Source organism: Camellia sinensis, chromosome 12, assembly GCF_055761805.1.
Source record: "Camellia sinensis isolate YWXY chromosome 12, ASM5576180v1, whole genome shotgun sequence".
In the NCBI taxonomy this organism is placed as follows: domain Eukaryota; kingdom Viridiplantae; phylum Streptophyta; class Magnoliopsida; order Ericales; family Theaceae; genus Camellia; species Camellia sinensis.
Window position 1 is genome coordinate 147,595,297 of NC_138972.1, and position 24,530 is coordinate 147,619,826.

Below are 24,530 nucleotides of genomic sequence, written 5' to 3' on the forward strand. Positions count from 1 at the left end.
GACCCCCACCCTTCTGCGGGCAAACAGAAACCTTGTGACCCAGCTGGCCACACTTGTAACAAGTGAATTCCCCCTGACTGCCTCTCCCCGAGCCTACACTCGGCACTGGAAAGGTCGATCTAGAGACTGCACCCTGAGACTGCTGAGGGTTATAACCCTTCTGTCTCCTACCATCACCCTGACTATCCTGGCTCCTCTTGGAGCCTCTCTGACCCTCATCCTCCTCCTGCATCATAAGCTCCATATGAGCTGCAGCGTCCACTAGGTGTCTATACTCTCGAATATAAGACCCACCAATTCTCAACTTGAGGCCCCGCCTCAACTTCCGCTCAAACTCATAGCAACGGCGTTCCTCAGACGCCACCAGTTCAGGTGCAAACCTAGACAGACTGGTAAAAGTAGCCTCAAACTCGGCCACTGACAAGCCCTGCTGATTAAGCCGGCTAAACTGATCCCTCAGCTTCTCCCTAGCTGCTGCTGATAAAAACCTCTCCTGAAAAGCATTCACAAACGCCTCCCAAGTACCACCAACACGAGCTTTCTCGTACTTCCACCATTGACCCGCATCTCCCTTCAGTTGGAAGGATGCCAAGGTCACTTTCAGTGCTCCGTCCTCGATGCCAAGCATCTCAAACGTCTTCGTTGTCTGTTCGAGCCATTCATCTGCCTTAAGCGGCTCTTTAGGATCCCCGATAAACTCGTCCGGATTACACCGAAAGAACTCCCTCTTCAAGAAGGAAGGTCCTGTCTCAACTGCCTGATTCCCAGCTCTAAGAATACCCAAAGCTCCCGCTATCTCTCTGGCCAAGGCACCCATAGCCTGCTGACCTACTGGCTCGGCCACAGTGGCCTGCCCAACCCCCTCCTGTACTGCCGGAATCTCACCAGGTAATGGTACTTCCTGCCTCGCAGGTCTACCACGCCTAGCACCTCTTCCTCGTCCTGACATCCTAATAAAGGCAACACAGAACATTAGCACATTCATAAATGTGCCGAAACTAAACACTCACGTCCTAATACATGGACAACTGTAATTCACTCCACATAAGCACATAAACACATAAGCACTTACGAATTTCATTTCCGGATAATGATAGTCCCGAGACGTTACTAGAGTTCCGGTTAGAAACAGCATTGATCAAGTGCTTTTCGAACAAGACTCCCAGAAACTCAAGGATCCAATCAATATCCCAGAAATTAAATCCCATACCCACATAGTCACATAAGCATGTTATCACTTAAGCCCATAGCATATGATACCACATTTAAGTCTCTATCAAGCGAGACAAACCCATTGTGATCTTAATCACTTCCCACGTACCCAAAGTATTCGAACCCTGTACGCTCTGATACCAAGTTGTAACGCCCTCAAAATAATAACATTAAACCCGTCAGATACGACATGCATTTACATATAAACTAACCACATTTCTTTATTTCATTGAGTTTCATTACATAAGTATTACATGTTAACATCAAAACAAAATGCCCTACGGGCTTACAGCTTTCCAAGTTAACACTTGGTTACAACAAAAGAGTACTAACTCGTTTACACATTAAGCCCTTGGCTTGAAGTTACATGTAATACATCAAAAGTAAAACAACTACACAATGTCCGCCTCTAGCCTCCCAAGCTATGTCCTTGGAGGTGGCATGCATCCTGTACCTGAAAATGATATTCCCATATAGGGTGAGCCACAGCCCAGTAGAAATGCACTAAACCAACCATGGACAATGACTAAAACATTAGCAATTGATAGTTGGTCAACACTGATACAATCACATAAATAACATATTTATGTCAACGACTTACAAGTCCCAATTACTTTCCATTTTCCCTTTAACAACAGATAAGCATAAAAACTATATCCACATTCTCAACAGATATGTATAACAACAATATCCACAGATAAGCATACAAGCTGTATCCACACTTCACAAAGATAAGCATATGAGCTCTATCTTCACTTCTCTAGACAAGCATATGAGCTGTGTCTACGGAGTTCATCCCCTATCTCCTCCCAATACCTATCCGGTTTAGAGGTACATCCCCTATCTTCCCCTAAACCGCGGAGTACATCCCCTATCTCCTCCTCTACACATAACGTATATAAACACAATGGTTCTATATACAATCACCCAATACATACAAACAATGTATTCTATCAACCGTCAAGTTCCATGACACATTTCATTGATTAGTTTCAGTTTACCTAATCATCATGCATTGTCTACAACAATCACGACTATCCTCCACCGATAGCCCAAAGCAGTTATTTCTAAAACAGAAAATAAATGCACAAATGGATATTCAATCAACATTTCATTTCTTCATTCTTCTCAATTAATTATCCCAATTAATTAAACAATGTAGTTAGGGCAATTCCCATAATTAACATTTCAACCCTTAGGTCCCATTTTCATCAATGATTCAACAATCATTCCATTCTTTTCATGCCAAACATGCATCTAGGTTTATTATGAATAAAACCCCAACTTTTGTAAAATTACACAAAAGTCCCAAACTTTCACAAAATTACCAAACCAAGCCCAACATCTCAAAATACCAAAATTTAAAGACAAAACCCATAGAGAGGAGTAGGATATCCCTACCTCAAATTCGGAGTCGCAAAGGAGAAGACGACAAAACCCAACGTGCTCCAAAACCCGAGGTTTTCAGATTAAAAAGAAGCCCTCGACGATCAACAACTTTTTTGTAAAGGCCAAAGCGAGTAAATCACTCCTACTAGATCAAAACCTAGAGAGAAGGTAGAGTCTAGAGTGAGAGGCTCAACAATGGTGATTTTAGAAAAGTAAGAGAGAGAAGAGAAAGTGAAAAAGTGATTTGAAAAGTCACAATTTCGGGACTTTAACCCAGGTCTCCGCTCGAGCGTAAAACACCCCGCTCGAGCGTCCACTCACAGACTTCCGCTCGAGCGGCCAACCGCCCACTCGAGCGCAGAATGCACTCGCCCAGCACTTTTGCAGAACCAGGCCTCCGCTCGAGCTCCCAACCCTACGCTCGAGCGTACAACACTGCACAACAAAATACTGGATGGGTGTATTACCCGCTCGAGCGCCAACACCTCCGCTCGAGCGTACAGGCCAAAAATCTGGGCAACTAGTTTTGGTTTCTAAACTCAACCAACCTGAAACAAATCCGCCCAACACATCCTATAACTCAAATACGAAGTAAAAGGATGTAAACAAAATAATAAACAACTACCAACATCCACGGACACATGTCCGGATCACGGTATAACAAGGGTAAACCCGGGATCGCTATACTAGGTTTACGGTGCCACCTTCAAGAGACTTTACTTACCAAGCTAGCTGACACCTTTTTTAGGTTGTAGTGTTTAGAGTAAATATTATAAACCATTTTAATGTTGTTTCATTTCCATTTTGAGCATCTTTGTGTTACTCGGACTATTGCTTACAGTATACAATTCAAGCTTCATGCTTGCTGTTTACAAAGTACTTATTGTTCTTAATCATCTGTTTCTTGAACTTTTCGGTTTTCAGATGTTCTGGAGAGGGAAATATTAATGCAAAATTTGCCAAGCATTATCACCGCACATGCCCTTGGTAATTATCTTAGCATCATAGTTATTCTGACTAATTTATATATATATTTATGTTGTTGCCCTTTCTCTCCTCTCCTCTTTTTGTGATGGATGTATTGTTGCTTATTCTGAATCATTGTTTGTTGCCAAACATTCTTGTTACAGCCAAGATGTAGAACTTGCATAAATTCCTTAAAATCTCACAAGTTAAATCATGCTGCATTAGTTACCAATCCAATTTTATTGATGTTGACACTATTTTTCCTAGAATATCTACTTTGGCATATTAAAACTAAAAAATAAAAAATATGAAAATAAACAATTATGAAAAAATTAAACTATCTTGACCATTTAAGAAAAATAAATAGCACTTCTTTCAAATAAACACAAATTAAAGGTCCCATGCAATTTAAGTTCTACAAACTTAAGTTTAACTTACCTCTCAAATTTCCAATTATCCATTCCTAATTTACTAAAATACAGTGAAAAATAAGATATCCATGTGGCACCTCTTTCTCATCATTCACCTCTCGGGGAGCGTGCCCATTGTAGATGGGTTATCTGTGAACAGTTGTATTGGTGGGTCCATTCTTTTCCAAGCGATATATTTCATCCAAGCTGAAGCATGCTGTTAAGGAGTGTTTGGGTTAACTTAATTATGATGTCTCTACATTGGAGACACGTTCCTTGAGTGAGTGAGTTTGTTGAGTTTCTTTCTAATTCTTCATATTAGAGTGGAGTGTTTAAAGGGTGAGGGGCCTGTGAACTCGCAGACAATGGATGTTGAGAATTAGAAAGGTATTACTAGGTGAGTTAGGAAGGCAGCTTCAGGAGGTGTTTTTTTTTCTTCTGATAAATAAGTGTAAATCAGAGTTCACAAAACTTGCAGCGGAATAAAATGTTTAGATCATACCTGATTCGATCTAAAACCTCATGGATAAATCACGTGCTTCCAGAATCTAATCAATCAATCCCAGCAGTGGGGTGATATTACAATGGTGAATATCACCCACACAAACCACAGTGCAAAATGACTTGATCGTTGTTTCTTGGGAGAGAGTCAGTTTATGGGTTGAAAAACAAAACCTACGTTGTTTCTCTCTTGGGTTACCCATAACCATATATCAGATATATATTATATTATTATTATTTATCCATATCAGTTAAAACTGATAATATCTATATCCTGAGTGGTTATCCTAAATAGGTTTGAATTTAATTCAAAACCTATTTGGATAAGATCCAAATTATGTTCAAATGGTCATGCCACATGGGCGCCCATTACTAACATCTCCCACTCGCACATGAGTTGGCATGACACTGCCACATCTCTGTCTCAATCTCCCCAAAAAAAATAAACAATCTCATACTAGCCACTGCACCGTGCGACTGCTGAGAACACCTGCATGTGGGAGCTCTATACTAGAAACTCAAAATGAGCCAGCATAGAGACATCAACCCAAAAAGAACAGAAATAGTGTCTCATATACCCCAGACCCATCTAATTACACCGGTCCAAAAAACATCTCTAATCCCTCAAAAAGAGCATGTTTGACCCTCTCAATTCTTGCAATATATTCACACTCAATTCGCCTCTCATACAGAGCGATGTGAGTTGCCGGCAGTGAATATACAACAGTGGTGTAATACTAGATGATCTTCCCTTTGCACTCATGCCATTTAGTTTAGGATTGACCGCTTTCCCAGTGATGTCCCTTAAGGCCGAATCATGCATGACCGCAGGCAACATACCAAAGTAGCAGAACATCAACCCCTTACCTTATGACATAGTCAAAAGTCACAAAAGGGTACATAAATGAAAGTCATATCAATAATGACTCGTAAGACTCACACGGTGAGGAAGCAGGGATCCATTCTCTCACCTCATTACTCGGTCGCTAAGCACATATAGTATGAATACATGTTACGGTGGAGTAACTCTTCCATAAAGAGTGATGTCATACTCGATACACCGTACAGATATTAGTCTAGTCGCTTTCTAGCGCCTAACCCGAATTCTCTATTTGCTCGCCTTCTAGGCGCCAAATGAGATCTCGTATCTGGCTAATCATAACAGGCACAACATGGAAAGTGGGTACTAACATCCATGTTTGGTCCTTAACACGACCTCATCTTGGTTATAACCAAGGCGACATACATAGTGGATGATTTAAGCCTCTCTTGGCTCCAAATAAAATAAACCACCAGTCTCATCCTTGCTCGCTCCCAAGCGTCAAGGGCGATTGCTCGTGTGAGTGAGCCAATCTTGCCTGCTGACATCATCATTTGCTAATCATTATGACACAAACCGTAATAGTGTCAACATCCCATCATCTCAAAATAAGTGACCGATTTTAAAAAAAATTGACCACAACTTGCGCAATTATAGATTCCAAACATAAGCCTTATCAGCACCTCTTGCGATAAGTATATACAACGGAATCCACCATGTGCGCCTCACATGAAATGATTTAAGATCACTACCTCTTGCGCAATAACCTCTCTAAAGATATTTTTGGTGACCAATTTGCGTTCATTCTTAATGCGCCCAACTAGCGCAGATGCGCCCAACCAGCGCATTGAATTTTACAAGGAGCAAATTAATATGCTTCTAATAAAGCATTTTATCCACAGTCTAATGAGCAAGGTCAAAGTCTGAACAACTCAGTTAACCATTTATCAAAGATAACACTTATCATGCCGAATACGCCCACATAGCGTACTTTAGGCTCCCACAACAAAGAAAAGATCAAGGAATATAGGTCATCTGTTTCTCTCAAAGACAATCTGAGGATTCACTCAATAGCTAAGGCTCTGGCTTTTACCGATAGGTAAGTCAATGGATTTGCAATTTTGCATCTAGAATCATTCTAAGATATTCTCTATGTAAGTCATCGAAGACAGACCGAGAATTTTCCTAAAACAATCCCTAAGGATCGTACATCCGAGCATATAAATTACATCACCCATGTCCATCATATCTAAAATAGAGGACTGCCCACCCTAGGTGGCGACAACCTTATAAATTCCTGGCTCATAATGACTAAGTAAGGAAAAACTTCTTTTGGACCATTGATCATGCCTCAGTGGTCTTCATTGATCATCGTTGGCCTATCATGGCTTGACGAAATCTAAGAACCACTGTTTGGATAACTGCTTTAGGTTGTAAAAGATTTATTGGAACCAGCAACCTTTTTGCGCTCCTAACTTTTCACCATAAAAGCAGAAGGTAAATCCCTACGGATCTACTTATCCAATTCTCTAATGAGAAATCAGGTCACAATGTCCACAAATCAATGTTCTGAACTTATGTCAATTATAGCCTAAGTCAAAATAACCTCACTCCCCAGGAGGAAGTCTTCTCATGGTCTACACTTTCCTCAATGGTGCGACCATTCGGTATCTAGCGAGCCTTATGCCTCAACAATGACTATCCAAATTACGCATAACTTTATAACAGTTTTGCGTCATAATGGAAAGTCAACCAAATTATAAAAATGGTTAATCCTCAAAGACTTTGTCTTAAACTGCGCAACATTGATCCACTTTCTAAAAACAGGGGACTAGAGCCTTTGGCATTATCCTAGGCTCTTTATCATCTTGCGGAGCAATCATGAATGTTTCCCTCTCAATCACCCAGTGATGACGTGGAAAATTTTCACATTTGCTACCACGCAACTAAGAATGTAGAGTATTCTGCTCTAATGGAGTAATCCATTAGTAGACACATCGCTCCCACTGTCCCTAGGATATTGGAAATTTCTTTCCATTCTCAACTAGGCTACATAGAGCGCTATGCTTGGAATTCTCCATCTTATAGAGTTCCGAAAACTCTATTCACGTCACCTTTACTAATAAAACTTTATGTGACTTAGTTACACTACCACAAAGCTGCTTACCTATATGCACATGACCCGGAGGGTTTGCATGACCGCATACAATAATGCGCCACACGACCCTTTGTGTTTACAAGACAACATACAATAATGCGCTATAGAACCCTAGGTCTTAACTTTGCAATCTTATGAGAAGTAGAATAAAGATAAGCTGCTTAATGGTTACAGATCGCCCATAGATGGCTCTCTGCTAACCCATTACTCAAAAATGGAGTGTAAAATCTGATATGGAGGGCACTTAGTTAGGGATATAGGCAACAAACTAGTGCAATTCCCAATTGGGAAACATTTTGCGCCATTATCTACCTAACATTAACAATATTTAATTCCTTATCTCTACTACACCAATGTGTTGTTGAGTACTAGGAATAATCAATTTTCTAAGCATCCATCTCTCTTCACAGAGTTTTTCTGAAAAAATAACTCAAATAGATACTCGCCACCTTGGTCAAAACTAAAAGCACAAAAAACTCTTATCTAATTGATCTCGACCTCATATGTGCAATGTCAAAAATCATCTCAAAACTTTTGACTTATGGGAGATCAAATAGTCTTGACTCAGATGCGTATCGTAATCTATAAATGTGTCGAGATTGAGGCTTAGCTATCATACCCTCACACATATCTAGTCACAAAATATCATAGTGGACTAAATGCGCCAAAACAAATGACCTTCTGCGGCTTTCCTACTTACTTGTGCGCACCCATTGCGAACAAAGTTACACATTCACATGAGAGCAGGATGTCATAAGCGAGTGGGCCCGAGAAGGCCTACTCAAACCATCGTGTCATCATCTCATTAATGTGATTAAGTATAATAAGCCACTGGTTCATGACCAATGTCATAAACTAATTCCAATCATCTTAATGTGTGAGTTCTCGAAGACAAGTTTTAAAGGTTTAGGCCCAACTAGGTAATGACTCACGACTAAGTCATATTCACTAGATCATAAAAAGGATGTCATGGAGATATCAACTGCGCCTAAGTCGCAAATTTAACTAGTAAGTGCTAATCCCCTGCACCTTCAAGTCAATTTTATTCTCCATACACTTTAATACATCTAGTTGAAAGATGACGATACTCCTGTTGCCATCTCTATTTCTCGCTTCATAGTTACTTGCAATTAATTCTACTATCCACAAGAAGGAGAGAATAAGCTATCAACTATGATAGCTCCTGAAGTAACTTAAGCGCGAATTAGGCTAAAGAGTCTAATTCAACACAATGCTCTTACAAGCGATGCGTTAAATTCTTAGAGTCATAACAACCTTGTCAGCCTTAACCTTTTCATTACTATGCTGCAACGTTTGCGCTTAGTGGTAAATGTTATTCAAAATGTTAGCCTAGTAAAGGAATCACACAAAGAAGCACCTCATCCATGTTTCACACTCAAGTGTGGAAACAGTAAGTGTCCACACTTAGACAAGTTGGCAATGCTAATAGATTTTGCAGCCACTAAGCGCCAATCTTTTCACTCAGTGTTAATAGATTTTGCAGCTTCTAAGCGCTAATCTTTTAACTTCACGTGATATTTCAACGCACACTATTATAGTGCATGAAATTTCGCTCAATCCACTCCCAATAATTGGGTAGAGAGCAAAACACTGCTCGTACTGGCTACTCGTCTTACACTTAATGACTAATTTATTTAAGCTCGCATTTCTTGGATGACGTGACTCTTGAATGTTACTTCATCCAATGATGTAACATTATTTACAAGTCAAATTACAAAGTCAATCCGCGCAGCTCATTAGTCAAGATCATATACAGATCTATTGAGGGCTTACTAATTTCATAACTCCAAAACTCGCCAACCAAAACTATGTAGCGTGCCGCTAACTATAACGCACACATTAGTTTTTATTGTGCCAAACAAGGCAACAAAAACACGGCGACTTTGAGTCATGTTTCCTTACTTTGGCTCAATTAAGGTTTGACCTAAAGTCTCAAAGACTTTTGCTCATCTAAAGAATGGGATTAGTTTGTTCACATTTGAACATCTCTACTAAGTCTAGGTCAACCAAATTAACTTCCATAAGGTAAATCAATTTAGAGAGAAATTCGCATTGGGATTAATTTGATTAGCATAACATAATTTTGCCGCAAAAATCTAAATTAAATAGTGACAATATTACACAAGTCGCAAGATCGAAAATCCGCTATGCTCGTAATCATCTCTTGCGCCACAAGTGACAATTATCCAAAATTTAGTTTAATTTATGCGCAAAATATTGGTTTTCGGGAGTTAATCTACAAAGATTTCTCTCAACCGAATAACCTCCCACTGACTATGGCATATACAAAGCATGATAAATTCCATACAATAGCATTTTAATGCAAATCTACAAATAACTCATGCTATATTTATTTAATAATGGAATTCTAATAAATAAATAAATAATCATGCTCTTCTAATTACAACATATTACAAATCCAAAAAAAATATGCTGTATTCAATATTCAGATTATGCCATAATTAAAGTGTACATCATTTTGAAATTTTCTGGAATTTTTCTGAAATATTCTGGAATTTTAAATAACTAATAAACACACATAAAATTAGAAATAAAAAATCCAGAAACTGATAAACTGAAACAATATTACCAGTAGATAGTAAAACATTTCAGAAGTCCACAATAAAAATTTCAACCCCAGAAAATTAATTATGCAATACCAGAATCATTTTAAAGCAAAAAAAATGCATTATTAACACAGGAAAAATATTAAATATTTTCGTAAAATTTTCAAAATTTTACAGAATATAGAAAAATTAATTCTGAGTCTAAGGGTACCAACCATGCTTAAAACAAAGCTATAACGAATAAATTATGGCCAATTAACGCAATTCAGAATTAAAAAACAAACAAACAGAGCCTTAGAGCCAAGCCAGGCGGAAAAAACGGCTCGGCTCGGCTCAGCGCCGCTCAGCGCAACTCGGCGCGAGTCGGCTTAAGGGGCGGCGCGGCGTGGCTCGGAGCGCAGCTCGGAGCGCGGCTCGGCTCTAGCACGCGGCGCGCGTGCGAGGCGCGGACGGCGCGCGTGCGTGGACAGCGCCGCCGACGCGCGCGTGATGGCGCGTGCAGGCGCATCAGCAGGGCATCCGGCGCGTGGTGGCGCGTGGCTGCGCGTGGTGGCGCGTGGCACCGCTGTGAGGCGTCATACAGCGCGTGTATCACACGCGCCGCCTTCCTGGGTGTTTTCTGGTCCGATTTTTATACTGCCGGACTCCTTTTTTCAAAATAAAACCGTTTATGGTCTTAAAAAAGACATTAATGATCATAAAAATGAAATATTTTGGATCTCCGCATCTTTTATAAATACACACATGATAAAAGAAAGCACGAAAATATCCATCAATGGCTCTGATACCAATGTAAATCAGAGTTCACAAAACTTGTAGCGAAATAAAATGTTTAGATCATACTTGATTCGATCTAAAACCTCATGGATAAATCACGTGCTTCCAGAATCTAATCAATCAATCCCAGCAGTGGGGTGATATTACAATGGTGAATATCACCCACACAAACCACAGTGCAAAATGACTTGATCGTTGTTTCTTGGGAGAGAGTCAGTTTATGGGTTGAAAAACAAAACCTACGTTGTTTCTCTCTTGGGTTACCCATAACCATATATCAGATATATATTATATTATTATTATTTATCCATATCAGTTAAAACTGATAATATCTATATCCTGAGTGGTTATCCTAAATAGGTTTGAATTTAATTCAAAACCTATTTGGATAAGATCCAAATTATGTTCAAATGGTCATGCCACATGGGCGCCCATTACTAACAATAAGGCAATTTCAAGAGGTATTGGGGTTTCAATGTGGCATATATATATATATATATATATATACATTGTAACAACACAAGGAAAGAAGACACCTGTAAATTGAGAAAGTAAAGAAATTGAAAACCCATTAAAATCGATGAACAATACAAACGTACAATTTCTATCAAAAATGGAATAGAGAGATCTTTTTAGGCTCTTTTTTTTTTTTGTGTATAGCCTAAAAAGATCTCTCTATTCCATTTTTGATAAAAATTGTACTTTTGTATTGTTCATCGATTTTAATGGGTTTTCAATTTCTTTACTTTCTCAATTTACAAGTGTCTTCTTTTCTTGTGTTGTTACAATGTGTATATATATATATATGCCACATTGAAACCCCAACACCTCCTGAAACAGCCTTCCTAACTCACCTAGTAATACCTTTCTAATTCTCAACATCCATTGTCTGCGAGTTCACAGGCCCCTCACCCTTTAAACACTCCACTCTAATATGAAGAATTAGAAAGAAACTCAACGAACTCACTCACTCAAGGAACGTGTCTCCAATGTAGAGACATCATAATTAAGTTAACCCAAACACTCCTCAGCAGGATGCTTCAGCTTGGATGAAATATATTGCTTGGAAAAGAATGGACCCACTAATACAACTGTTCACAGATAACCCATCTACAATGGGCACGCTCCCCGAGAGGTGAATGATGAAAAAGGGGTGCCACATGGATCTTATTTTTCACTACATTTTAGTAAATTAGGAATGGATAATTGGAAAATTGAGAGGTAGGTTAAACTTAAGTTTGTAGAACTTAAATTGCATGGGACCTTTAATTTGTGTTTATTTGAAAGAAGTGCTATTTATTTTTCTTAAATGGTGAAGGTAGTTCAATTTTTTCATAATTGTTTATTTTCATATTTTTTATTTTTTAGTTTTAATATGCCAAAGTAGATATTCTAGGAAAAATAGTGTCAACATCAATAAAATTGGATTGGTAACTAATGCAGCATGATTTAACTTGTGAGATTTTATGGAATTTATGCAATTTCTACATCTTGGTTGTAACAAGAATGTTTGGCAACAAACAATGATTCAGAATAAGCAACAATACATCCATCACAAAAAGGGGAGAGGAGAGAAAGGGCAACAACATAAATATATATATATATATATATATAAAAATTAGTCAGAATAACTATGATGCTAAGATAATTACCAAGGGCATGTGCGGTGATAATGCTTGGCAGATTTTGCATTAATATTTCCCCTTCCAGAACATCTGAAAACCAAAAAGTTCAAGAAACAAAAGATTAAGAACAATAAGTACTTTGTAAACAGCAAGCATGAAGCTTGAATTGTATACTGTAAGCAATAGTCCCAATAACACAAAGATGCTCAAAATGGAAATGAAACAACATTAAAATGGTTTATAATATTTACTCTAAACACTACAACCTAAAAAAGGTGTCAGCTAGCTTGGTAAGTAAAGTCTCTTCAAGGTGGCACCGTAAACCTAGGATAGAATCTCATCTTCGCTCATAGACCTCAACATGCTCAAGTAATTAACAATTAAAAACTTATTAACATTTATATAAGTTTTTGTTTTGTTTACAAACATTTCCATATATTTTCCAATTCTTTTGTCATTTCACTGATGTTCTTGAAATGTTTCAAAAAAAAATTTGTTTCCAAGCTAACCAAAACAAAATACCGAACATAATTTTTTATCCTTGGCTCCTATCCTGCCTACCATAATGATCCACCTTCCAGGTAACATTGAAACAAACAGGGAGACTACATTATAGTGAATAACCAACAAGGGGGAAATCAAGAACTAATAAACAAAAGGATTTGTACTACTAAACAGATGCATGTGCCTAACACCATTACAAGTTGAGAAACCACTAAATAGTGAGGGAGCCTAAAACTCCATAATTAAATGTCACACCAAATCATTTCCTTGCAATAAAATCATAATCAATATCAAGTATGCTCACCATATTTGGGGGGAAAATTATACCATGAAAGGAAGGTAGCTCAAATACTCTGTTATTCATATCCACATCAATTCCTTGTAAAACGCGAAACATCCCAGCTCTTGACATCATTGTCGTTCCTTGGCCAATATATAATCCATTTCGTTCAGAAAAATAAGGATCTGCGACAACAATAACATAAGTCAACCATAACATTTCAAGAAATATTTGCATAAATACGAACAGAAGATAGGAATAAATTCAACTGTTATGCATGAAGCAAAACAGATATAAATGCATGAAACTACCACCACTACACACCCATCCCAACTACCACCTCAAACCACCACCCTGCAAGCCCCTTGCCCAGCAATCACCACTGCCCTGCCCCACCCTCATGACCCCCTCCCAGCTTTACCCTCCACAATGCAAACACCACCCCCCCAAGTCTACCCCTCTTCATGAATCTGTATAATGAAAACTGGTGTTCTCAAATCCCTGAACCTATTATTATATGCTCTCATCTGGATATAAAATATGTCAGTCAAGGACAGTGAAAAAATAGAACAAAGAAATTAGGACCTTCATGAAATGAAGTCAAAACAAGAGCAATTGAAAGAAGACAAAAAGACAATGGATAACTAGAGAATCGAAAAAAATAAGATGAAACATAGCTAAAAAAGCAAAAAAAAAAAAAAAAAAAAAAAAAAAAAAAAAAAAAGATGAAACACAAAGTGAAGAAGATGAACATATGACGTTGAAGAAGATGGAAACACAACAATGATGAGTAAGTTTTTAAAGAAAATGAACAAAGTGAAAAAAAAAATTAGAAGATGGTACAGCAATGAAGAAGATGAAAAAGAGGATGGAACCATTCCGATAATCTATCAAGATGCAACAACCTTATTCCTTGCTAATCTCAAGTTCCGGTCTCCTCCATTCTCTTGTCAAATTATAACCAAAACTTGCTTGTATGCAGCAAAAAATGCATTCTCGTTCCTGAGCTTTTATCATTGCAAGGTGCACTCCAAGCTTGAGAATGTGGCCATGTGGATTTGAGCTTAAGGTTGGCCACTTCGTAAAAATCATGTAGAAGGCATGGTCTGCACCCAATACACCCCTCCTGTCACCTTACATTAGCAGCACCAACATGAGGCATCAACTTTTTTCTTCTTTCTCTTTCAAATTTATCTTTTCGTAGTATTGCAAGGTTTACTAAAAGCTTATTGATCAACTGTGTAGAAAAGCAGAAAATTGTTCCGTATAAAGAAGAGTCAACTTTTTTCTAAATACTAAAGAAAAGTTATGATTGTACAAAAGGCTTCAAGAGAATAATAAATTTTAAAAAAAAAAATTATGGGAAGCAAATTTCTGGCAGCTATATTTGCTTTATGATCTCATGCTGCCCCAAAAACAAAGAGCATATAATATATTTATCACAACCTCCATTTTTAAGGACAGTGCACTGACATCTAATGTTAATAACCCAATGAATTTCACCAACTGTTACTTTGATGGTCATTTTCATGGTTAAAGTTTTAAATCCCAACAATCAAGGTCCAAAGAACAAACAATTAAACAATTCACGCTGAAGGTCATTCAGTGTACTCAGTAAATAACGGCAGAAACTGACTTGCCTATCTGCAATCCCTGTAGAATAGTTCCACATGTCATACCGACGCCCCATCCACCATCCTGTCCAGGCTGCTCCACAGTAACTGATACTGCAACTGCATCCCCTTTCTCAACGTGAGCACTGCAAGCCAATACACCATGAACATATACCTACACATGAACTATCATAAGAAAACAGAAGAAAGAGTACCAAGTCGTCACAACTTGTCGGGTTCGTGTTTTTTTTTTTTTTTTTTTTTGTTATGTTCATGTTGAGAATACACAATTTTTTTTTATTGCCTCAAGACAAAATTAAGTACCGCAATCCCCACAAACCTAAGAAATATATACGTAAACTTATAGAAGAAATAAACAAAAGAAATAATAAATAATTACAGGAAATACTAGTGGTAAAATATGAAACCGAACGATTTTTTCATCTGTAAGAGTGAGAAATATACACAATATTGTTGTATTGCCTCAGTACGAATACTTATAGAATAAATAAACAAAGGAAATAATAAATAATTACAGGTAATACTAGTGGTCAAATATGAAACTGAATGACTTTCTCATCTGTAAGAGTGACTGCACAAAATAATCGTATCACTTTACACTAAAACCTCAACTTCTTTCCTAGACAATAGTTTTGAATTTTTTTTGTTGAACACTGGCCTTGCCTACAATAAATCCTTTTACATGAGAAAGAAATATTATATTCAATGAAACACGCAAAGTAGGCAAGGAATCTAAGAGAAAAAAAAAAAAAATATATATATATATATATATATATAAGGGGGGGGAATGAGTTAATAATAACTAAGGGTAGAAAATTAAGGTAGAATAGTCCACTAGCCCACATACTTCTAGCAAATGGAGTACAAGATTAAAAGATTAAAGACTATAAATATTAAAAATAAAAAACATCATTGAAAAAAAGAAAATGCTAGGATGTTTATAACACAAATTGGAACATTCAGAAGTACTTGACAAAGAGACTTGAAGTAACAGATATAGTTGATATGTAGGCACTGCTAGACACTTCTTACCTGACACCGCGAAGTACAGCCTTAGCGCATTTATGGCTAACAATTATCTCCTTTGGAGGTTTGTCTTGTGCATGAGCATAACTGATATTATGTGGTTCGAAACCTTTGACAAACAAAACATAGTCTAGCCCAGGTAATTGACATTTTGAAACAAGACCAGTTTGTGTACTTTCAGAGATTGCCAAAGCTGCTTGGTTAGAATCACATGGGGAAGTATTAGAATCTTTAACAAAAAATTTATGCTCCAGGCCCATAATATATCCAGCATTGGCATCACTTTGGTTCATGTCATCAATAGCACTTTGTTGCCCCATTTCCTACAGAATTTCTGATAGCTTTTCATTTACAGTATCACTTGTTGACTTGAGTGTATTCACACGAATACATGAGCAACAAGATGGACGCCTGAGCAATACATGTATGCACAAAAGGGTGAAAAAATATTTTAAATATGTATATATGAATATACAACTACTGAAAAAGGACAAATTTTGTTAAATTATATATCCAAAAATTCATCACATTCAAATATCAGAAAACAAAAAGGAAAGAAATTACGATTATAATGACTAAAGTTGCCTGTAAAAGAAAAGGAAAATAGCATGACTATTAAGTATTAACAGGTACAAACTATTACAACATGGGTCTAAACATGGAAGAACTTAATGACATAAAAGAGAAATATTTACGTCAACACAATCTCTAAGTCTCAGCATGTTTTAGCAACACTTGATGTTTGTGCTACCCAAGGGGTGATAGATATGCTTAATCACATAATATAGTAGATATTTTAGTAACTAAAAATATGTGTAATAAATTTGTTGAGCTGGAGTACAGGTACCAACTGTTATAGCTCAAATCTCAAAATATAAACAAGTATTAATAAAGTATACAACCCAAAACACCCAAAGGGTGGATTATTTTACCCAACTTCGAAATGGCGAAGTGGGTAAACTATTATCAAAACCAATTCAATACTAAAAGATTTATTTAGACATCTAAACATTGTTTTTGAAATCTATAAACTAATTCCAGCTGAATTTCAAAAGTTACACCAAAGAGCAATATACTGATTCCGCATAATCCCAGTTCCTTCAATCCCAAAACTTCAAAATCCAATTCCAAGCATGCCCTTTATATGTTGGATCACAACACCCAGTACTTCAATTTGGCATTCGATGCTAGCTTAATACAAATTTTGAACTAAAATAACTCCAATTCCATTTCCAATTTTACAATTTAAACTTCAGCTTAGTAGTAAAATGCTTAAAGCTTAAGTAAAACAAAAAAAAAAAAAAAAAAAGCATCCCAAATGAATGTAGGTGTGAATTCACAATTTAAAAACAGAAAAAACGAAAAATATAACAAAATATGAGATGCGATGAGAGAAGATTTGAGCATATGTTAGGGATTTCGAAATGCGAGCGAAATGGTCAGCTCCGTATGCTTTGATGAAGTATTCTTCGACCTGAGGGTTCCATCGCAACCTTGGCTCGAAGCGGTAATGATCCGATGCGTCCATTTGTGACTGTAAAACTTAGCAAAAATTGCATATACATGTAGACACCCCATTTTTGACTGTCCTCAAGACTTGGACGTCACCGTTTGAACACTCGGTGATTATCCATGTTTGTGTTCATTTGGAGTTCCCGGAGGCCTCGGCTCGCGTGCCTTGCCTCAGGATCTCCGAACTCGACCGTTTAGTGTCTGGTTTTGCACCAAACACTTGTGTTTTGCCTTGGAAGGGCAGGGTAGGGCTTGTGGACCATCCCCACCCACCACCGGCAGTGGATAGAGGCCACCGGCTGATTTTTGCTGCCACCGGCAATGTATAAGCACTATTTGTTGCCGGTCAGCACTATTTAGTGCCGGCCGGCACTCTTTTTGGCCAAGATGGCATTTTTGGCCGGCCAATTGCTGTTCATCTGCTTTTGCAGATATTTTTAGACAGCTGTCTTGCTTTTGCATCCCTCCATACACGTATATGGAGGGATCTCCCTCTTGTAAAGCTTGTCTTGTAAGCTTTACAAGATATATAGAGAGAGGCTCTCTCTTGAGGCAAGAAGGGAGGACCTAGGGAGAGAGTTTAGATATTTTGAGAGCAAAAACAGCCATTGTTGAGCTCTGGTTCTAGGGTTTGAGTTAGATACATTTTCTATCTCTCTTTCCCTCTCATTTGTGCACTAGGTGTTTTGTGTCTTACTATTGCACACAAACACCTAGTGTTTCACCTTCCTCTTGGAACTGAGGTTCTAAGGGACTGATTTTGAAGTTTTGGTGTTGGATCCAAGCTAAAGGAGGCCATTGGAGCACCATTTGTGAAGGGATCATCAAGGGTAAGAAACTTACACCTTTTTTCCCCAATTTTGCATTGATTTTCTACCTATCTTAGAGCTGTTTTTGTGCTTATTGTATAACATAAAAAAGTTCTATTTTTAGGCCCTCTTTATTGTTTATTTAGAGTGTTTTGTTGTTTGAGGGTGGTTGACCCCCCTTAGGCCTAGAAAGGCCTCATTTTGGGCCATTTTGTGCTAGCTCCAGGATTTTGGTGTTGGGGTCTCTTCACCACTGAAATCTTGAGGGATTTCAGTGGTGAAGATGATGCCTTGAAGTCCCAAGAAGGAGAGGGTCACCCCCTCTCCTTGTTGTCCTTGAAAAGGGCATGTTTTGGCCTCTTGAGAGAGCATTATGCTTGAGTGTGTGTTGAGCATGTTTAGGTTGTTTTTCATGCTTATATATCCATAATATAACATGATTTTAAGTTGGTGTTGGTACTCCATGCATGCTTAGCATAGTTGCCTTGTAATGCCTTGTTATGCCTTAACATGTCTTAGGTTGTTAGCCTTTGTTGGAGGATGTTTTAGGCTTAGTCTTGTGAAGATTTTATGCATGTTTTGCCATGTTCTAGGTCTGTCCTAGGTTGTTTGGGTTGATTTTGGCATGCTTGGTATAGCTCCTTTGTATTTGGGCTTGTTGGCCTTGAGTATGTGCATGTGTAGCATGACATCTTTGCATCGATTTGGTGATTTGGGGTCACCCCACATGTTATTTCAGTCCCATTTCCATTCTTGTTTGATTGCCTTGCATGCCTCTTTAATGCTTTGGAAGCTTGTATAGCAATGCTCCATGTTTTGGTGTTTATGCATGCCTTTGTTTTGAGTCATTTGGATGCCATCTAAGTGATCCTTAGGCCTTGTATTAATGTCCCAAAACTCTGTTTTTGGTCAATAAGCTCATGCCATGTTTGGTCTTGCTTAGTGTAGTCCAATGCTCTATTGGTTTGTTTTGAGCACTTAGGCCATTTGTTGCATATTTGGCTTGATGTATTGTTTGGTTTGGCACCATGTTTTAGCATGATTTCAATGCTTATGTTGCATGCTAATTAGTCCATGATTCCCCCTTTCAAATGTGTTTGAGGGTTGTTCAATTTGTGCTTAAGTGGTGGCCTTCAATTAGATGCATGTGTGCATATATTTGGTCCCTCATTATAGCATTTTGGCTACTGTTTTAGGCCTATTTAGAGCTGCCTAATTCATGTTTAAGACCATCTTTGCATCCATTTGCATCGCCATATGTGTGCTTGTATGCTTGCATAAGCTTGTCACCATGCCATGTTGCATCATTAGCTTGTATGCTTAGGTTGCATTGCATTTTGCATGCATTCCTTGTCCCTTGATTTGGTGATAGGGATTAGGACTTTGGTTTGATTTGGTTTGCATGCATTTGAAATCAAAGTTGCACACTTGGTTCTTTGGGCCATCATGCATGGAAATGCGTGATTGGTGGTCCGAGAATCGAGGCACATGCCCCTTTGAGTCATTATCATGATAAGGGACATGGTTGGTGCATATATGCCTTGAATTGTGCTGCCATGCTTTGCCTTGTCCTCTGTTGCTGTCATTTGCAGATTCTGCAGGAACAATCTGCCGACCGGCAGTGTAATGTGCCGACCGGCAACAATTCCTCTGCCGACAGCTTCATTTTGTGCCGATGGCCACACACCACTGCCGGTGGTAATTCCACTCAGCCAGTGGCACTCCCCAGTGTCCAGGGATGCAGTCCTGAGGTTTTGACAGCCTCCAGAGGAGTGAAGGAAGGAAAACAGAGGCAAACCATGCATGGCAGTGCGATTTCGAGCCAGTCCCGAGCATGTGTTGCATCTGGCCCTCGCCCCGAGGCGGTTTATCTGTTTTCTTAGCTTAATTTAATTTGTTAATTAATTAATTAATTTGTAATTATTAATTAGCTTGCGTAGTTAATTAATCTGTAATATTTATTTGGTCCCTCCGAGTGAGGGCAAATCTGTAATAAGTGTGAGTGAGTGTGTGTATGTCTTCCAACCTCACGTCTTTCTTCCCTTTTATTTACCTGCTTACGATGGTAGATTAAGGCACGTTTAATTTAGCATACCTTATGCTATGCATGCGTGCATTCATGCATTTGTGCTACATGTATTAGGCTCGGTACATCACGCTAACTGCATTTGTACTTCAAATTCTAAACTGAATATGTGACAGTTGTGCATTCTCACATGCCATGTTTAGGATAGCCGAGCCTATTCTAGCAACACTTTGTATGCGATGCATTAGGCACTTAACATGGACTTGGATCATGCATGTTTGCTAACGAGTTCTTTGTTTTGGCACGGAGTACGATGTAAGTATTTCCGCTTTAGCATATCGCATGAGTGTGAATGTTGCCATGTCAGCATGCTTAACATGTGGCTAGATGCTTATGTGTTATAAACTGCTTGGATGCCTGTGGGTGAAGGTTGGATTGTTTGAGTTGGAAAAACTCATTGAAATTTGTGTTTTAGCCTACTTGCGAGTAGCAAATTCCAAAGCATTTTCAAAACAAACGGATATGCAATGCTTATTTCCAAATTAGGCAATCTAGTCTATACTTGTTTGCTGCGCGCATAACATAGTAATTCTAGGCTAGTGGACGGAATAAGAACACATAAAGTTTTCAAAAACGGATATCACGGTTAGTAGAGGCCGGTCTTTGAACCGGGCGAAAGGGGGTGCTCATAGCTGACCTTCCCCGATCGTACCCAAGCTCCCGAGCCGAGACAACTCCGGTGATGACGGACATGTGGCCTTCGGCACCGAGTCAGGGTTTCCTAAATTTCCCCATTTTAAAAAATATTTAGGTGGCGACTCTGTATCTGGCAAAGCAGTCCATGTTTGGCACTACTTTTTCAAAAATCTGTTTCTCAAAACGATTTGCCGGATTTGGACTCTTTGGTTCAGATTAAGAACCGCGACAACAAAAATCGCGAGTCCGAACTGTAGTAGCGAGGTCCCCCTCCACGGGCACGTCTACAGTTTCTGGCGACTCTGCTGGGGATTTTTAGAGAGCTTGACTCGAACTCATGATATCCTGTTTTGATTTCGCTTATGTGTTTCTTTGCATTGCATGTGCATTGGTGCGCCTAGGAACACAGTGTTTGCCATCTGCCATTCCTGAACGGTTTGCCGGAGGCTTGTCTTGTCAAGACATGTCCATAAGGCTGACCGGCTATGGGCTCTGACAGCATGGGAACACAAACCCCGGTTTACCGGGGCACCCCTTTTGACCATTCGACCTAGTACATGTTCGGATCCATAGTGACCATTCCAAGAATAGGACAGGTTGCTCACCCGATGTTAGGTTGTTTGAAACCGCCGCGTGCGTAGTGAAACCCTAGCTCCTGACAAAATAGGACAGGGAAACCCTACCCCAACATAGGGGTGTTTTGGCTCTCTCTTACTTGCTATGTGCTTTTAGAGTGTATCTCTACAGGGACGCATATACCAGTTTGCAAATTTGAGTATTGGGCCCGAGGGCACCAGAATCAGTATTGTTGAGAATCAGTTATCAGGAATCAGTTATCTGCGGGTATCAAATTCAGTATTTTGGGAACAGAAATCTGGGAACAGTGATCAGCAGTAGGGTACAGTTGTTTGGCTACGCCCATGTTTGATCAGTTTGGACTGAAATGCTGCATGTTTTTCCTTTTAGTTCAGAAAGTGGCAGAGTTGATACAGAATAACCAGTGTCTCCCCTTGCTGATGCAGGATTTATGGCGGCACAGAATACAGAAGAAGTTGTGGTTATGACGGCTGCATTGGAGCAGGGGACCGCTCCGCAGAGTGAGGCCAACATCAGTATGTCACACCCGCCCAGGTCGCCCGTTGTGCACCTGGTTTGGGCTCCCCAGTTATATCAGGCTCGTGAGCCCACCACCTTCGAATTGATGGGAATGATAGGGGACCTCCAGAGGTCCATGGCCGATCTAGCCTATGGAATGTCGGCTTCATCGCCAGCGGCGCCGTATGCCGGGAATTTCGTACCACAGGAGCCCCCGCTACTGGAGCTGATTGTGATAGAGCTCAGCCAGCCAGAGGTGGCTTCCAGCTACAGCCGCGACATGCCAGCACCGACCCAGACCCTTGATCAGGCTGAGGCCAGAGGAAAAGACAAGGCAAAGGTGGATGCCGATCCTATTGAACAACTGCTGTGGGCAGTCGAGACTCTGAAAGTCAGAGGGATGAACAAGCAACAAACATCCGCAATCATGATCAAAGCTGTGGATGATGCTTTCCCCACTCTAATCAAAGGCAGTTCAAGCCGGGTAGAAAATCGGGATGGGCCCCATCATGCCCAGACAATGCCTGTAGTTCCCAACCCTGCACCGGGAAAGGTTCAAAAAGCCAAGGCAGCGCCAGCCGACCCCTTCGCCAGCGCATCTGGCAAGAATCCCCAAACTTCAAAGTACCTGCCCCGAGGGCGCAGGGTCTTTCACGACCTCCACATGCCTTTGTCTAGGGCATTGCTAATATTGGCAAAGAATGGGCATCTTAAACCTTTGGAGCCCCGGCCACTCCCGAAGAATCTCCCCGCCACGCACGATGCTACATTATACTGCGCGTACCACCAACAGTCCGGTCACAGTACCGATGGATGTTCCCGCCTTCGTCATGAAGTGCAGGATTTGATCGATAAGAAGGTTATCCTTCCACCCGCCTCAGCCAAGTCCGTCACCACCCAGTTGTTGGATTTCGAGGGCTCAGATACTGCGAGTATGTGAAGTGGACCGCCTGCGGGCAACATTTGGTATATTTTGGATGAAGCGTCTGGCACGCATTTTTGAGCATCGGTGAAACTGAGCTTTGTAAATCCTGGCTTGGATATCGAGTCAGTCTTTTGTTTTGAGTCTGTCTCTTTGTCTTGAGTCAGTCTTTTTTGCTTAAGGGTCTGTCTGGTTGTATCGAGTCAGTCCCCGTTGTATATAATACCAGGTGATTCTGGGGTTGTTGTCCCGAACACCATTTTGTTTTGTAATTATCTGTTTTTGTTTTGAGTCTGTTTCTGCCAAGGAGCCAGTTACACCCATCAAAGCCAAATGAAACAGCTGTTGCTATCTCAAACTTCATGCTTGCTTTCAGCATAAGTGCCAGAGAATTTGATCGGGCTGACAGTACATCTTGCCTGCTCCCCTGCGTGCCAAGCTCATTGCATTAACCTAAGTTTTCCAAAAAACAAACTTTTTTGAATACTGCGGTGATAAAAACGAAGAGGAAGGAATTCCTCGGGTTTTGTAAAATTTTGATCATTTTGAGAGAAAGAAAGGCGTGCTAAGCCTTTTTATGAATGAAATCATGCTTGTCGGCGTGAGTACTGAGAAGGATCCTGACCTGATCCAGATTGGTTCCACACTATCTTCGGCGCGAGCGATTTGTCGTTTTCTTAAAAACTTTCAAAAGCAAATGTTTTACGCGGCCCTGTGAAGACTTGTGTGGAATCCCTCTTGAGGTCGCGCAGCCTAGGATCGCTCTCAGCCTCAAGATTCAACCTATTTGTTTTCCGACTTTGAACCCGTTCAGAACGTTCAGAAAGTTCAACGGACAAACGCCATGAAAGGCCCGTGTGGCCAGTTTTGAAGTAGCCCTCGAGCAAAAGGCACCAAAAGCCAAATCAGAATGAGTGGATCTCGCCGGAAGAAGCTCGTGGAGCAACCGTGATGGATTCTTCTATCCATTTGCAAATCCAGTTGATCTTTCAAAGGGAATTACAATCTCACAAACAAATATCTTTCAAATGGAACCATTTGATCTTTTCACGTTAAATAAATTCATTCTATCCATTACATTATACGTATACATGTGTATGCATTTATAGTATTTAAAGAAGGAATGACAATAAAAAGAAAAGGCTTTTTACGTTAGATACGCGTTGTCTCCCAGTTGTGCAATCCATGTCACCCACTTCTATATTCCATCACCTAACAGCCTGTAATTCAAGTGATGAAAATGAACAATAAAAGGGGGGGGAGGAATCAGAGAAAATTTTAAAGAATGGAGAGTGGTATTTTAAGAAGAGCCATTTGAGGAAGTAGTGCTTACATACCGGCAAAGAGGAAAGACTAAGTGGGTGCAGTGGCTATTGGGCATGTCAACATCGTTAATTCCTCTGTATCAAACTGATAAACATCAACCCAACTTCGATTTCGGTAGCTGAGTTACATGAGAGAGAGAGAGAAAGAGAGAGAGAGAGAGAACTTAGCCATTCAAAAAGCACCCAAATGGTTGTTACTCTATAATTTTTCTGAAATCTTCTTGTTACTCCATAATGGCACATTAGGAACTACAA

At 39.6% G+C, this 24,530-nt stretch overlaps 1 pseudogene across 1 annotated transcript in view; it reads right to left on the minus strand.

Annotated features, from left to right (window-relative positions):
* Window positions 1-17,418, minus strand: part of LOC114306780 (rRNA (cytosine-C(5))-methyltransferase NOP2C-like) — a 115,775-nt pseudogene extending 98,357 nt beyond the window's left edge. Inside the window, exons 1-5 of the transcript XR_014345596.1 lie at window positions 17,300-17,418; window positions 16,223-16,301; window positions 15,890-16,129; window positions 14,871-15,018; window positions 13,278-13,415 (exon numbers count right to left, since the gene is read on the minus strand). The product of XR_014345596.1 is annotated as an rRNA (cytosine-C(5))-methyltransferase NOP2C-like (transcript). The remainder of the gene's footprint in view (window positions 1-13,277; window positions 13,416-14,870; window positions 15,019-15,889; window positions 16,130-16,222; window positions 16,302-17,299) is intronic.
* Window positions 17,419-24,530: the final 7,112 nt, after the last annotated feature.